At 42.7% G+C, this 15,996-nt stretch overlaps 1 pseudogene; it reads right to left on the reverse strand.

The window, feature by feature from the left end:
• Window positions 1-1,880: 1,880 nt before the first annotated feature.
• LOC132420117 (small ribosomal subunit protein uS2-like) lies at window positions 1,881-14,848 on the reverse strand (annotated as a pseudogene).
• Between the last annotated feature and the right edge of the window lie 1,148 nt (window positions 14,849-15,996).

A 15,996-nucleotide genomic window follows, 5' to 3' on the forward strand; every position in this document is an offset into this window, starting at 1 on the left:
ATCAAGACAATATGGTAGTGGTACAAAAACAGAAATATAGATCAATGGAACAGGATAGAAAGCCCAGAGATAAACCCATGCACCTATGGTCAACTAATCTATGACAATGGAGGCAAGCATATACAATGGAGAAAAGAGAGCCTCTTCAATAAGTGGTACTGGGAAAACTGGACAGCTGCATGTAAAAGAATGAAAGTAAAACACTCCCTAACACCATACACAAAAATAAACTCAAAATGGATTAAAGAGCTAAATGTAAGACCGGATACTATAAAACTCTTAGAGGAAAACATAGGAAGAACACTCCTTGACATAAATCACAGCAAGGTCTTTTTTGACCCACCTCCTAGAGAAATGGAAATAAAAACAAAAATTAACAAATGGGACCTAATGAAACTTAACAGCTTTCGCACATCAAAGGAAGCTATAAACAAGACGAAAACACAACCCTCGGAATGGGAGAAAATGTTTGCATACGAATCAACGGACAAAAGATTAATCTCCAAAATATATATGCAGCTCAATATTAAAAAAAACAAACAACCTTATCCAAAAATGGGCAGAAAACCTAAATAGACATTTCTCCAAAGAAGACATATAGATGGCCAAGAGGCACATGAAAAGCTGCTCGACATAACTAATTATTAGAGAAATGCAGATCAAAACTACAATAAGGTATCACCTCACACAGGTCAGAATGGGCAGCATCAGAAAATCTTCAAACAACAAATGCTGGAGAAGGTGTGGAGAAAAGGGGACCCTCTTGCAGTGTTGGTGGGAATGTAAATTGATACAGCCACTCTGGAGAACATTATGGAGGTTCCTTAAAAAACTAAAAATAGAATTAACATATGGCCCGGCAATCCCACTACTAGGCATATACCCAGAGAAAACCATAATTCAAAAAGACACAAGCACCCCAATGTTCATTGCAACACTATTTACAATAACCAGGTCATGGAAGCAGCCTAAATGCCCATCGACAGATGAATGGATAAAGAAGATACAATGGAATATTACTCAGCCATAAAAAGGAATTAAATCAGGTCATTTGTGGAGATGTGGATGGACCTAGAGTCTGTCATACAGAGTGAAGTAAGTCAGAAAGAGAAAAACAAATATCATATATTAACGCATATATGTGGACTCTAGAAAAATGGTACAGATGTACCAGTTTGCAAGGCAGAAATAGAGACACAGATGTAGAGAACGAACGTAGGGGCACAAAGGCAGGAAAGTGGGGGGAGGGGGGTGGTGGGATGAATTGGGAGATTGGGATTGACATGTATACATCAATATGTTTAAAACAGATAACTAAAAAAACCTGCTGTATAAAAAATAAATAAAATTCTAAATAAATAAATAAGATAAAATTTTAAAAAATGTTTACTAGCCTTATAAATGGATTAATAAGATTTGAAGCCGAACTTAAAAGCTTAAAGAACAATTCAAGTTTTCAATTTGTAACTTTAATTTTAAAAATTAATTAAAAAAACCAAAACTAAGCCTCTGATTAATCTTTCTATGCACTAAAAGTTCCCTTGAGGATGCCAAAAAAACTCCTAGCAACAGAGATGAGGAAACTGTGGCAGGCAGTTACTAAGTGGCAGAGCTGGGATCTGGAGTCCTGGGGCTGCAAAAACTTTTATGCTTTTATCATCACTCTTCATCGCCTTCTCCTGACAAATAATTAGACAACAGTAACATACAATTAACATAAAGACTTGAAGGGTTCATTCTTTCTCCCATGTCCTGCAATGCCTCAGGGGTATAATTATATAATTATCCCACAGTACAGAGTGAGGTGGAGTAGGTGTTTAAGGATTGGACTGAATTAGTATGACTTTAATTATAACATACCCTGGAAATGGCTTTTCTTACTAAATCCCTAGTAAGACGGGGCTGAGGGCTCCCGTCTTGTGCAGGAACTTCTGGGCAGGCACAGAGGCACCTGCACCTTCAGACCCGTCTGCGACCACGGGTAGAATACAGTGAACTTGGGAGCTGCAGCAGTCCATTCACCCTGATGCTCCTCCTTGGCCATGGCCTTCTCAACATGGCCTGTTCTTCCTTTTCAGTCTCTCCGGCACCTCTGTAGAAGCAGAGATCAGGCGTGACTTCCCACGGTGTGCACACGGGATGGTACCACCCATGTGCAGAACTTCCTGGGCCAGGATCCACCACCTCAGACCCACTGAGTGAACTCCCTTGTTGCTGCAAGGATGGCAGTGTCCACAGGGCGCAGAGGAGAGTCTGTGTTACAGGGAGCAGTGGTAGGTGGGTTAATGTACAACACCTCTGTGAGAGGCTGGTCGTCAGCCCTGGGATCAGTAACCTCCAGAAGATGCGGCCTCTGGAAGGCTGCCTGGATCTGTTAGTGAAGGTTCCAGGAGTGAAGCGGACAGCAATAGGAGTGGCTCCAGTGACAGCAGCCAACTTCAGCACAGCCCTCTGGCCAGTGTTCCTGGAGGATATGACACTGATCAGTCAGTTTTTAAATGGTAACAATGGCACAACAAGAAGCAGAAGCTTCTCCCAGGTCCCCTTCAGATCTATAATGTAGATGCCGTCACTTTTCCTTTAGGAGATGTATTGTTCCATCTGGAAGTCAAGGTTGGTACCACCTAAGTGGGTTCCTGCTGCTTGGAATTTGAGGACATCCTCCTCCCTCATCTGCGGGACATCAAGGGTTCTAAACTTTGTGAACGTTTCCCTTTAAGTTACAATGAGAACCCAAGACAATGCTGTACGGACTCCTCTCCGGGTAAGTGAGGAAAGGCTGCATTACCTTTCATTGGTAAGTCTGAAGTTTTCTTCATCTATCAACAAGCATGGGATCTTGAGAGCAAAATGGATCCAGAAGGAAAATGTCACTTTCAGTTATAACATCGAGTTTCATTGAGCCTAAACCAAAGTTTCAGTCTCACTCCCAAGTTAAAATTTCTGTTTTTCCCAACATCCCCTGATTTGCAACCCTCAACATAGGCCTGAGTCATGGGCAGGAATCTTCAGCGGTGAATGAGAACTGTATGTCTGGGTGTATTCTCCTCACTTCTACTGGATCTCCAGATTTGGGGCAAAAGAGAGGGGAAGAGGAAGAAGAGAGAGAAACATCCTTTCCTAGTGCTGATGTTAATGTTTTATGTCTCCCTCGGCTACTCCTGCCTGTCTCTAGAGGCTTCCATACGCTGGTCTTTGGCCAGTTGCCTGTGGATTACTTGGAGGCACCCTGAGGACCTACACACTGTGCAGCCCCTGACATTCATGTGAGCAACACACAGTCCAGCTGCTATCTTGCCCTCCTCCACTCTCAGCTTTTGCAATCACCTTACTGCCATTTTCTGCTGGGATGACCTTCAAGGGACTTTAAATCCAGTTACCTTCAAAATATCCTCTTGGCCCATGGAAAACTCAGGCATCCCTCCCATGCTGAATAGTGGCGTCACTGCTCCTCTGTGGCTTTTTCTCCTTACCCTGCTGTTGCCAACTGCTCCTCTGGCTCACACCTTCAGGGTGCTCAGACAAGCCATGCTGGGCTCACATATGCCCCCACCTATAGGGAAGGGATCATGTGTCAAAATCCCAAGAACTTTCTCACTCTTCTCTGCTTGGGACGCAGCACCTTCATGGGCCTGAGACTGTCTATAACTCAGCCAGCATCCAGAGAGGAGTGAGAAGCCAGGTTCCTCTTCTTGCAGGAATCCCCGATTTCTTGGGGTGGTTCTATTAGAGCTAGTTTCATCTGACCTGAGAAGTGAGTAACTCATGGGGAACGGAGGAGTGATGACACAACAGTTCATATGCAGTCAACAACTCATTAGTAAGAAGTTCCTACTTAAGCAAACTGAATTTGAATTTCTTACCTTTTCTTATATAGGTGGTGGGATATTGCAAGGCTATCTGGTCTACCTTTTAACAGCGTCTGCATATGTACCTAGCATCTACATTTTAGAATGTGAGGGTTCTTTCAGCTTTGCATCTGTACCCAAAGTCCATGACAAGAGGAGCCCCATTTAACATCCTGTTAAATAAATTTAAATATATATAATATAATATTTTACCAAATTTGGATCATATATTTTATAACTTCCTTTTTCTTACTTAAAGATGTATTGCAAAATTTCCCTTGTTACGAAATGTGCTCTGAGATGTTATTTTTAATACCTGTGAGAGGGAGACAGTCTCTCACAGCATCAGTTGTATTCAGGCTGGGTCTAAAAGGGTGAGTCACAGTTTTCTAGGGAGAGAAAAGGGAAACCTCTATTAAAAGATAAAGAATCAAGAAAGAACATCAAATATTTTGGGAACTGGGAGGAGGAGGAAGGGACTTGATCTACACAATCCTGTGAAATTGGAGAGTAAATACTTATTACTGCTATGATTAACATTACTATTATGATTCATTTTATTTTCAAAAGAGGAAACTGAGGCTTAGAGTAAGAGATCTGTCAGTGGTAAAGCCAGAATTCAAAGTTAAGACTTCTGGAACCTAAGAGGAAACTGAATATAAGAAGGAAAGTTAGAAATCTAGGAGCCCAAAGTCATGACAAGGAGAAGGGGTACACTAGAAGTGAGAGGGTGAGAAGGGAAGGAAAACCCTCTCTCCGTTTCCAATTCAATCCCCTTTGTTCTCAGAGAAGCCTGGGAAGTTGACCACCAACTTCCCTCATCTGATGAGTAAAGTGTAATAAATGTATGCTTTTCCTTTTTGTAGAAATGTGAAGTCATTTCCAAAATTAGCCCTGTCCAACTGTTAAAATCCCCAAGTTCCCAAACTCTCTCAACAGGAAACAAGCAGTGGACATCTAGATGTTTCTCCTCCCAGTGTTTGTGTACTGTTTGCATTTATCTTTTTCTTGTCAAATCATGACATTATGAAATGCTTTATTATGGTGATTGGTCATATGCACAGAAGTCCTAGGAAGGGGAACTGAGGGCAGCCTGGGTACGGGGTGACACGTATCTCCTTAGCCAATGATCCATCTCGGAAAACGATTTCTGAGAGCCACACTTCCAGCAAATGCTCAGAGTTCAGGAATTCACCAAGTATGTGACTCAGTTGAGACTCTGTTCCTTTTCTTTATGAAGAGAATTAGCACAAGGAACAACCCTGATGAACTGCCCTTTGGAGGTAAGAAGGAGAAGGATCTGCCTGAAAATAATGCAATCTACCAAAGGCTGTGAATACCAGAAGGACATATTCCTGCAGGAAGAGAGGTGAATGGAAGATGGGATGGTAAATAATAAACAGACTATCAACTTGGGTATCATTAGTTATCTCTCACCTTGTGCCAAGGAGTGGGCTATAAAACGTCAGAATTTTACATACACTGCCTCTGCTAATCCTCAGAACAATCCTAAGAAGGAAGTCCTGTTTTCCTGCCCTGTTTATAGATGAGGAAACTGAAACCCAAGACAGGTTAAGAAACTGAAAATGTTATACATCTAGTAAGTGGCTGAGTTGGGAATCCAACCTAGGTCTCAGTCCAAAGAGAGTATTCATTTGACTCATCATTATGTTGTGAGTGCAATGGACATAATTCTATCATATGAAAAAAAAAAGGGGGTGGGAACACTTTTTGTTCTGATTCTCCAAGGAGGAGATGGGATTTTGCCTCAGTTTCTAGCAACACCAGAACTGTCTCTGTTTTTCTCTCTTTTAGTAACATTTTAATGAGGGTCTTTCTCTTCCTTCCTCTATGGCACCATTTTGCTTAGGCATTGGGGTCACTTTGGATCACTTTTCTTGTCTTGTTTTTAAGCTGGCATTGTTTCATTATTTCTGTGAATCCCAAAGAAAGATATGAAAGGCAAACAGCACATACCTGACAGGTCACGGCGATTAGCAATGGAAACAACAGACAAACAAAACAGCTACAGGATTGGATCCTAGAAGCCTTTCTCCTGCCAGGTAACTGGTGACCAAAGTGATCAGACTTTCAACTCATATCACACTGGATTATTTGATCTTTTTTCCTACTTTTTAATTATGATCTTAGCCAAAACTCCATGTTCTTTGTCCCACTAGTAAAGTGAGGGAAGGAAGAAAAAACAGAGATAAATATAACCAACTTTATTTGGATCTGCTATGTCTCATTAGCAGTTTTATGGTTTGGGTATAGAGTAATACTTAGTCCAGAGAAGGCATTTGCTCTTTCTGAATTATTTTTTAAACTAAATGTTTAATTGTTTTGTCCCCTTTGGCTTCACTAGAGAAAGGTCTATATCCTCCATGCACATACTGTAAGAATGGGCATCAACATCTGCTCACCAGACCTGCCCCTAAGTCTTCTTCTTAAGCACCAGGGGAAGAATCTCAAGTTAGTCTCCAGTTTGACTTTGCAAGAATGCTGCAGAATCCTCTGTAGTGTTTTTGCCTCTCACCTTTCTTGGGAGTTTATAGGGGGCTTTGAAGTTTCTCTGAACAAACAGGGTCTCTGTGTTTCACTATTGCTGAGCCAACCCTGGGGCCTTGGTTCCATCAGCTCCTTATTAAGAGTTTAGTAATTCCAGTTTCCACCTTTTGGTCTGGCTTGCTTTGCGCACATCTGGAGAGAATTAGCTCCCAGGCCTCTGTAACATACCCATTTTGTGGTTCTAGGGAGAATTGTGTGCTAGGGGATGTTGCTGCCATTAACGAGCTTTCTTTATGGCGTTTAACTGTAAAAGGTACCCTCATTAATATCAACAGACAAAGAGAAAGTGAGGCTGTTCCACCTCTATTTAGCTCTTGCCTTCTTGACTGTGTGTGAGCCCTTCTTGCTGAAAAAGAAAGAATAAATATCACGAAAATGGGAATGAAGTACAAGATAAAAAGAGTACATCATAAGAATAAAAATAACAATAATGTCCAGACACTTGAAATGAGTAGAAGTCTATCCCTGCCCGATTCATGTGCCTACATGTGCCTTTTAAGCTCTTGAGATGTGGCTGGTATATATGTATTAAGGTTTACTGTAAGTATAAACCACACTCTAGATTTGGAAGACTTAGCATAAAAAATGTAAAATATCTCAATAATTTTTACATAGATTATATTTTGAAATGATAATAATTTGGAGATATAAGGTTAAATTTAATTTTACCTGTTTCTTTTTAGTTATTTAATGTGGCTATTAGAAATTTTTAAATTAGGTAAATGGTTCATCTGTGTGTTTTGTGTCATGTTTCTATTAGACAGCAGTGCACTGAAGGACCAGACAAATGATTTAACAGGGTATGACTCTGGACTTGCAAGAGTCCCATGACTGGGGCTTCCCTGTTGGCGCAGTGGTTGAGAGTCTGCCTGCCGATGCAGGGGACACGGGTTCGTGCCCCGGTCTGGGAAGATCCCACATGCCGCGGAGTGGCTGGGCCCGTGAGCCATGGCCGCTGAGCCTGTTCGTCCGGAGCCTGTGCTCCGCAACGGAAGAGGCCACAACACTGAGAGGCCCATGTACCGCAAAAAAAAAAAGAGTCCCATGACTTGGAATCCATGTGATATCAAAGTGAACAGGAGAGATGTCAAAAGAAGTATTAAGAAAATGTCATCCTGAATCTCAACAAACAGGAAAAGGTGGCTATTGGAAACTACTGACTGGTAAGCTTTTTCTCAGTACAAAATTCTAGAATCAATTATTAAGTACAACATTTATAAGCAAATTAGAAAACAAGTAGATGAGTACAAGAAACCAGCTGAGTTCACTAAAAACAAGGCATACCACATCAAATTCATTACCATTTTTGATGAAATGGTTGCACTGACAAATCTAGGGAATTATATAAACATGCCTGATTTCAGCAAACTATTAGACAAAACTTCTCATGACATCCCTGCAGACAAATTTCAGACAGTTGTGTTGGATAATAGTCATTAGGTAATACCACAACTGGTTGCATATTTGTATTTAGTCTTTAAATTTTACCTATAGGAAGGTCTATAGGGGCGGTCACAAAACTAAAAATTAATTGAATTAATATGATGGTTATCAAAATCAATACTCAAAAGAGAATGCATCAGTAATAGGAATATGGCATACAACCACCATAAATGTAAAGTGCTTCGCTCATAAAATATATATATATATAGCACTAGGGTAGCCTGGCTTGAAAATAATTAATTAATGACAAGAATTAATTTTTTTAACTAAATGTGAACTATACTTGTGGAAAACTATCACAGGAAGCAGTAGTCTCACTTTATTGTACTTAATTGGCTAAATCCAGAATATTTTGTCCAGCTCTTGGATAACTACAATGGTGGGGGGTGGACAGTCTTGACAATGAGAAAATGAAGGCCCTACATGAAGGCTGACAAAGAGGAATCATGGTGGCTGTGACATGAGAGCTGTGCTCAATGCTATCACTTGGAGAGTGTGGACATGCTGCTTTGCTACAAAATACAGGCAGATCCCAGAACAATTAGTGGAAGTTACAGGAAAGGTAGGAACAGACCATTGGGAAGAATTTTTGGAGCTCTCCATGGGGAGAGACTGGGTTCCCATGGCATTCATTAGGAATGTTAAAGAAGATACTTCTACACTGGAGGGTGATCGAAAGAAGTGAGATCTTTAAATTTCCAATTCTAAAATCAGAAATCCTATTAGTATAGGGAGTCTTTAAATACTCTACACATTTCTGCTTTGGTGAGATCAAGCTAAGTATCATCTGGAAGTTTCTTGAAAATGATGAGGCACCAGAAATTAGACTACCAGGAAACCTTGTACGTTCTGGCTCTCTGTGTATGTTTGGGTGCGAGGATGAAGCAAAGCCCTGCTTTATAGGATTTACCAGTGTCTGTGGTGTAAATACTCCTACCACAGCAAATTTTAAGCTACCCACAGTTTAACAACTGGCTCAAAAATTTCCTGAAAGTTTAACATGGCTTTCACAGTCAGTATGAGCTGGCTCTAGTTATCGGCTACTAACCCATCACCTGGTGGTCAGAATGTGGTGTCAGCAAGACAGATTCGATCAATCAAATGTTGGGTATTGTTTTTTGTTTTTTCATGTTTGCTGTGGGTCACACACTATGAAAATTGTTAACATGTGACATGATATTTTCCCTCAAAGAATTTAAGGCCACCTAGTAGGGGAGGAGAATAGGTTGGGGGGACAAAGATTAACACACACAGAACAAATAGAGTATTTTAGGACATAGTACAGGAACTGACCATATAGATCTATGCTGGTAAAGCTGTGAAGGCACAAGAGCTAATGTTTATTGAGCGTTGAAATGCTCCATGTGCAGTGCGAGCCACTTTTCATAACTCAAGACACATAATCTTAACCCTGTAAGGTTGCCATTGTGCCATTATATGAGTGAGGAACCAGAGCTCAAAAATATCAAGACGCGTGGGCTTCCCTGATGGCGCAGTGGTTGAGAGTCCGCCTGCCGGTGCAGGGGACACGGGTTCGTGCCCCGGTCCGGGAAGATCCCACATGCCGCGCAGCGGCTGGTCCCGTGAGCCATGGCCGCTGAGCCTGCGCGTCCGGAGCCTATGCTCCGCAACGGGAGAGGCCACAACAGTGAGAGGCCCGCGTACTGCAAAAAAAAAAAAAAAAAAAAAAAATCAGGACGCGAACCTGAGGCCACACCACACTGGTAGGAACACAAGACCCGCTGAATCTACACATCCAGTTCATTCCACCGTTCTGTCCTTTGCCTCTTCAGGGAAGGAGGAGGTAAGCCTGGGATGGTGTGGCTCCTGGCCCTGGCTGACGCAGAAAGCAAGACAAGGCCGACGGCACGGAGGTCATGCTCCCAGTCTCCACCCACGCACGCTGAAATGCTGCTCCCCTCCGCTCCATCAAACTGCCTGGGATGTCGATTTTGAGTTTTTATTAAAAGTTCCAGCTGTGTGAGTTAGGGCAGTAAATAGCTCCCTGAGCCTCGGTTCCTCTTCTTCCATAAAATGAAAGGAAATACTATCTAATTTACACTTTGCTGAGATTAAATGTGTTAATTTTACAAAACACCCAGCACAATGGCCAGCACAGAGGGAGCATTCCATAAATATTAAAATCCTTTCCCTCTACACAGCTGCATGGTTCTCTCCCTAGCTGGACTGTGGTGTGTGTCTTTATGTCTTCAGCAATTAGCACAGTGCCTGGCAGAGTCTAGGTAAGCCTTGTTCAGTTACAGCAGTGATTCATTCCTCTGGGCCCAGAAATACTTTTTACTTTAAATAAAACAAATATATACACACGTGTAAAGATCCGTTCCAATGCCGAGAAGTCAGTGTACACTTTTTTCGGGGCTGGTCGTTCCATACAAATGAGGACATCCTGATGGTCCTCAGCCTGAAAGCTGCCTCTATCTCTTTATTAACTTCGACGAGGTGTCATCTTGCTGCCATGATCTTTCCATTCTAGGGAGTTGTTTGTCCCATTACAGTAACAAGGGATGGTGCTAGGTTGCCACTAAGAGTCCAAGGAAGAGTGTCATAATGGAGGCCAGAGTTCAAGTATGACAGCTCAAGGCAAGTTCAGTCAAGGAAACCAGTGGTGAAGGTCACGGGGCTGTTGGTGAGGCCCTCGGATTTTTACTAAGGACCTCATGTCCATCACTGCAGCCTGAGAGGTCTGACCAGTAATTGCACAGATGGGAGCCGGAAGCCTGAGGCTTGTCACGACCCCAGGGGATTTGAAGAGAACAGAAAAGTGGTTGGCAAGAGACAAACTCCATAAGAGCAAGCAAAGGCACCCAACCGTGCTAATTCACTCTTTCCATTAACTCATCTCCCCCTACCCAGAGCTGCTTACCAGGGTGTGCCTATAGGCAGGCGCTGCCTCACCTGCACACGCAGGAACCAACTATGAAATCCACCTATGTATGTTCTGTGGAATCTGGCTCTAATTTTAGCAGACAGCACGAGCTGTCCTCTGGTTTTTATTAAAATCCATAAGTAAGAGAGTAATTCATACTCCAAAATGTTACAGACTTACTATTTACATAGGGAGACGATTGAAAACTGTTTTGTTGTTTTCTGCTTTTCTCTGTTTGGCGATTGTTCTTTAATGAGCGTGGAATACTTTTATATTTTTAAAAAATAAACATTTTTTAAAAGAGTAAGAGTTTCATGTCAGAAACAGAAGGATAGACACAAAAATTTCTATCACTAAAGGCTTTGAGAACCATATTCCTAGAGCTCTGATGATCAGAAAGTCGACTTATTAGGGCATTTTCCTCCACTTTCTGTAAATCTGAGTGAACTTTGTTCTGGGACTGCCAACTGAAGATTGAGAAATACACATTATAATTAGAGGGATGGATAATCGGTCGAATTCCCTAGCACCTACTGCCAATTGAGTTCTAGGTGAAGTGCTTGGAAGATGATGGCTTTTCAAAAGCTGGGTTTTCTCAGCATGGAATGACAGGATATGGGACAGGTCTTGGTCCAATGTTTGTCAAGCATCAGCTGTGTGCTGAGCACTGTTCTGGACACTGAAGATAGAGAGATCATTCATGTCTTCACTCTAGCTAGGAAGGTAGATATGAAAGCAATATTGCAGTACCAGGGGGTGACGTATGTACAGAGGGTGTGGTGAGTGCTCAGGGCAGGTTTCACAGAGCCCGGGACATTTCAGAAAGCTTCCTTTTAGGGTAGGAATTTGCTTAGCAGACTAGACATGGTTGGGTGGTAAAGGAGTGTTTAGAGATACAGGGAATCTGGCAGAGAGAAAAAATGAAAGTATGATCAGGACCTCGGGAAAAACTCATTTAAAATTCTCCAACACACAAAAGTTCTTGTCCCAAATAAGAATGAGGCTAGTGGGCCATTCTGAGCCCCGATTCCACCCAACACCTATTAGTCCTGCCATGTACTCAGTATAAGTATGGTGATGATTAAAGAAAACCACGTGACATCATCGTCCAAAGTCACTTGATAATCAGAGAGTTGTCTTACTGTGGTGCTTCCTGTCTTTTTGGTGAGTGTGTAGGGCAAAAGTGAAACTCCGAGGCTGCCCACTCAAGAATGAGAAATTGCGTATTAGAATTAGCCTAACAAATACTTATGTTTTGTATAACCTATCAGAGATCCTGGAATGGCTTTTCCTGAAAGAATTTACAATCTGGACACTGTCCTACCACCTAGACAGGCGGGAAGGGAAGGGAGTGTTGCCACCAAAGTTGCTTGCTCTGTCATCGGTGGCCTTCCAGCCCAAGAAATAAAAATAATCGCAAGGTAGTTTTAATCTTTACTGAGTTCTGTTGAAACATATCAAAGAGAATCCCAAACGCACAGCAAAACCTCTTGAAATTGCCTTTCCCATCTCTCTCTTGTCATATATATCACACATTTATGGCTCCCTCCTCCCAATCCTTTCCTCCTTCTCCCGTATCCCTCCAAACTCTCTTAAACCCAGCGACAAGAGCACTTGTCTTCTCTCCCCCAGCTCCCGTCCCGCCTTTCTGAATTTATTCCTCCTGAGGCTGGTAGCTCCCTCTCCCTTTTCTAAAGTAAATCAATTTCACCTTTCCGGCCCTATACTCCAATCAACACCACAGTATTTTTATATTTGTGGGAGAAGTTTAATAGGCAGAATGGGGGGGATGCTTTGCAGAGGCTAGAATACCCAGGGGAATGATTTGTTTTTCTTGTCATCTGAACAGCGAGCATTTGTAGCCTCTGCTGGCAAAGTTTCTCTGTGGTGGCTCCCATATTTTAGGCCTCGCTCACCCTAGAAACGTAAGCCTTCCCGTATCAGAGAAGCTTGATGTAAAATGATCTTCATGAGCCTCTTTTCTGGAACTTGTCTTTCCTTTTTACTGATAGAAAATTTGAATCTCCTCTCCTTTACTCCTCAAAGGTGGCTAACTATAAGAATATTATTCATGATACCACAAAAAAAGAAGCAGACACACATATAGAGAACAAACTAGTGGTTACCAGTGGGGAGAGGGAAAGGGGGTGCTATATAGGGGTAGGGGATTAAGAAGTACAAATTATTAGGTATAAAATAAGCTACAGGGCTTCCCTGGTGGCACAGTGGTTAAGAATACGCCTGCCAATGCAGGGGACATGGGTTCGAGCCCTGGTCCGGGAAGATCCCACATGCCGCAGAGCAACTAAGCCTGTGTGCCACAACTACTGAGTCTGCGCTCTAGAGCCCATGAGCCGCAACTACTGAGCCCGCACGCTGCAACTAGTGAAGGCCGTGCACCGAGAGCCTGTGCTCCGTAACAAGAGAAGCCACCGCGATGAGAAGCCCGTCACCGCAACTAGAGAAAGCCCGTGCGCAGCAACAAAGACCCAACGCAGCCAAAAATAAATAAATAAATAAATTTATTTAAAAAATAAAAATTAAAAAATAAAATAAGCTACAAGGATATATTGTACAATACAAGGAGCATAGCCAATCTTTTATAATAACTATAAATGGAATATAACCTTTAAAAATTGTGAGTCACTATATTGTACACCTGTAACTTATATGATATTGTACATCAACTTCAGTTAAAAAAAAGACACCATTCATGTAGCGCTTGTCATCCCCACAAACCCCAAGGGCAGGGGCCTCGTCCATTAGCGCTGTCCGTGGAAAATGCCACGCACACATTTCTTACTGTAGTTAGTATTTGTTGAAGTGGATCGAACGTGAGCATAAGTTTCTCAAAGGGTCTTTTAGCCTGTTGTCACTGACGTGAAACCTGGAGCACACACGATGTATCTCCCCATGTCTCAAGCCACCCTAAGAATGGGTGACCTGGAAGCAGTCTTCCCCTCACGGGGTTTCCTCCGATATCAGCACTGCAAGCCGAGGGTCTTTAAGGACAGAAAAAAGCCATTTGTTTTTCCTTTCCCCTGAAAAGCGACCAGGTGCAAAGTTTTCCACCCAACTCCTGACTTCTCTGAGCCCACTCTGGCATTTGAAGAGTTAATCTGTTGCCACCTAGTGGCTCTCGGCCAACCTGCGGGACCCCCAGCTCACAGAGGAGGAGGGGCGAGGGTGGTGGGGTGAGGTTGCCTTGGTGAAGGGACAAGGTTCCACGGCGGCTTTGTCTTCCCACCCCCGAGTACTACTTAGAGGGGTTGGCTTTTTGAAAACATATTCCCTTTCTCCTCTCCCTCCCTCCCTCCCCTGCAACTGGGGCCTGTTTCCGCTAGACCTGAGGCAAAGCAGTAGTGCAGGCTAGGATTTCTTGCAAGTTTTCCGCTGTGGGGTGCCGCAACAGCTGTGACCCTGGCTTGATTTTGATGTAGACTTCAAGGGCACCGTCCCCAGCAGGGGGAACATTTTTACCTCAGGAGCCTATTCACATTGGTAGCCTTGGCAGGGAAAGTTCCAGAAGCTTTGATTACACAAATACCTCTGCTAAGTACAGGCCCAGTCTTGGCAACCTGTGGAGAGAGAATGTGCACGTGGGCTGATTAAACCAAACGACCGTTTCCTTTGCTGGGGCGGGGGCTGAGGGTCTTCAGCTTGGAAATGATTTTTTCCTTGGCTGTGTTGCCTGGAAACTTGGAGGGTTTAATTAGGACTGGGGAGGTTTTGGGCTTCTGCAGCTGCCTCTGCTCTCCCCCAGGGTTACTGAGTGTGTGTGTGCGTGCGTGTGTGTGTGCGTGTGTGTGTGTGTGTGTGTGTGTGTGTGTGTGTCCGGCAGTGCAGGCCAAAGCCGTCTGGAGAAGTAAATTGTGTACCACGGCAAATGTGACCCTTTTTATTTCAATTGATTTTAGTTAACAACTTTGAACCTTGTAAACCACAGAGAGGCTGCGTGCGGTTTACATATCGCGTATTGGAGCTGGACAACTAGGTGGAAGTGGTAGCTCTTACCTTCTTACCTACATCCATCAAGGGCCAATCTTTGAAAAGTTTTCTCAATGTTCCCAAGTATGTCCAGGAAGAACGGCCCTGGGTCCATGTCTCCCTGGCTCTGTGAGTTCCAAGGGAGAAGTAAGGCAGAGCCCAGTCTACCCTGATGCAGTTATCTTACTTTGATAGGAAAAATCAACAAATTAAAATACAATCTATTAATCCTTTATTGACCTCAATGTACTTTATTCATCTCAACATTACCAGTTTATTCTCCCGTTTGGAGATTTTGAAGAATTGAGGAGAAACATTTTCCATTTTTCTTTGGTATGTGTGTATGTTTGTATTTATTTATTTTTCAACTACAAATATTATACATATGTATGTTTCAGTTATAAAAGAGTTAGAGACAGAAGTATAACCTCTCTTGCTCAAAGGAAGATTTTCCGGCTGGAGTCAAGGTTGATCTAGGCACATTTTGGCCCATCTCTTCTTCGTTTCCTCCCTCTTTTCTTTCCTCCCTTCCTTTTCTCCTCCTTTCAGTGGAAGATTCAGAAACATAGTCCCTCCCTTTATTGAGTCCACAGAATTGAGCTATAGCATGCCATGTGTGTTACCTCCTAGGGCTCCCATAACAAAGTACCACAGATTGGGTGGCTTAGACAACAGAGCTGTGTTTTCTCACAGTTCTGGAGGCTAGAAGTACAATATCAAGGTGTCAGCAGGGTTGGCTCCTTCAGAGGGCTGTTAGGGAAGCTCTGTTCCATGCCTCTTCTCTAGCTTCTGAGGGCAACCTTTGGTGTTCCTTGGCTTGTAGATACATCACCCAGATCTCTACCTTCAACTTCACATGGCATTCTCCCTGTGTGTGCATCTGTCTCTGTGTCCAAATTTCCCCATTTTATAGGAACACCAGTCATTTTAGATTAGGGCCTACCCTAATGACCTTACTTTAACTTGGTTGCCTCTGTAAAGACCCTATCTCCAAATAAGGGCTCATTCTGAAGTAATTTACATTAGGTCTTCTACATCATTTGGGGGACCCAGCTCAACCCATAACACAAGGTAAAGCAACAGCTATGTGTACTTGGTACTGCGGTCAAATCCAGAAGGGAGTACCAAAAAAAAAAAAAAAGCCAATAATGGGATATATTAGCATAACTACTTTTTTCTTATCCTCTTTATTTTTTAAATTTAATTAATTAATTAATTTTATTTTTGGCTGTGTTGGGTCTTCATTGCTGCGTGCGGGCTTTC

Source organism: Delphinus delphis, chromosome 1 (assembly GCF_949987515.2).
Source record: "Delphinus delphis chromosome 1, mDelDel1.2, whole genome shotgun sequence".
NCBI lineage: Eukaryota > Metazoa > Chordata > Mammalia > Artiodactyla > Delphinidae > Delphinus > Delphinus delphis.